The sequence below is a fragment of the Sciurus carolinensis genome (genome assembly GCF_902686445.1).
Source record: "Sciurus carolinensis chromosome 14 unlocalized genomic scaffold, mSciCar1.2 scaffold_123_arrow_ctg1, whole genome shotgun sequence".
Lineage (NCBI taxonomy): Eukaryota > Metazoa > Chordata > Mammalia > Rodentia > Sciuridae > Sciurus > Sciurus carolinensis.
Window position 1 is genome coordinate 1,812,288 of NW_025920108.1, and position 853 is coordinate 1,813,140.

Here is an 853-nt window from a genome sequence, read left to right on the forward strand (position 1 = left end):
TCCATAGATACAGAAGCAGAGTCAAGTCTACTACATGAGTTTCATCTCTGTTTTTCTTTGATAGAGTAGGAGGATGGGGGTCTTTTAGACATTTAATTCTCCAAATTTTGCTTGGGGAAATTTTTTTCCTTCATGATAAAAGAGTACAATATTTCAGTCTATTTTTATGCTTCCTTTGAAATACAACTCAGCTTAAGAAAGGGTAGATATTAAAAAACAAGTAGAACCTAAAGAGTTTTTTAATACATAATTGAATTCATTGCATTAAAGGCTTAATGTTCTTAAGTATAACTAATAAAATCAATAAGCTTTTTGTCTTTCATCATCTATCATACTGAAAAGAATACTGGTGATGTTTCCTTCTGTCATAAGAATTTATGCAGAAAATAGTCTCAGATGGTGCAAGATGCAGAGTCTTCTTTTTCATTCATTCCACTCTAGTCCCAAAGAAAATTAGGTGACTGCAAAAGTGAGACACATTATTGACTGAAGATAAATAGCATTTTTCATGGAATTCAATAATGAATAAGATAAATACATTTATATTCCCAAGAGGTTCTGAAGACTTGAGGAAGAAAAACTTTGCATCTTGTGCAATGTAGATACACTTGAACTTCTGTAGAGTCAAATCAGCCTTGAGCAAAAATAACCACAGGCAAACACCCACAAAAATCATTGCTGCAGCCAAGCTCCACCAATGGATGCTAAGAGTAGCAGGTAAAAGTTTGAAAAGAACAGGCAATCATCATAGTTTCAAAGCATCTATCCCCAAATACTTATGAACTACAAAATAAAGACAGTGATCTAGAAAATGTCATTGTAACCATAAAGTCACGATGAACATCACCAGTAG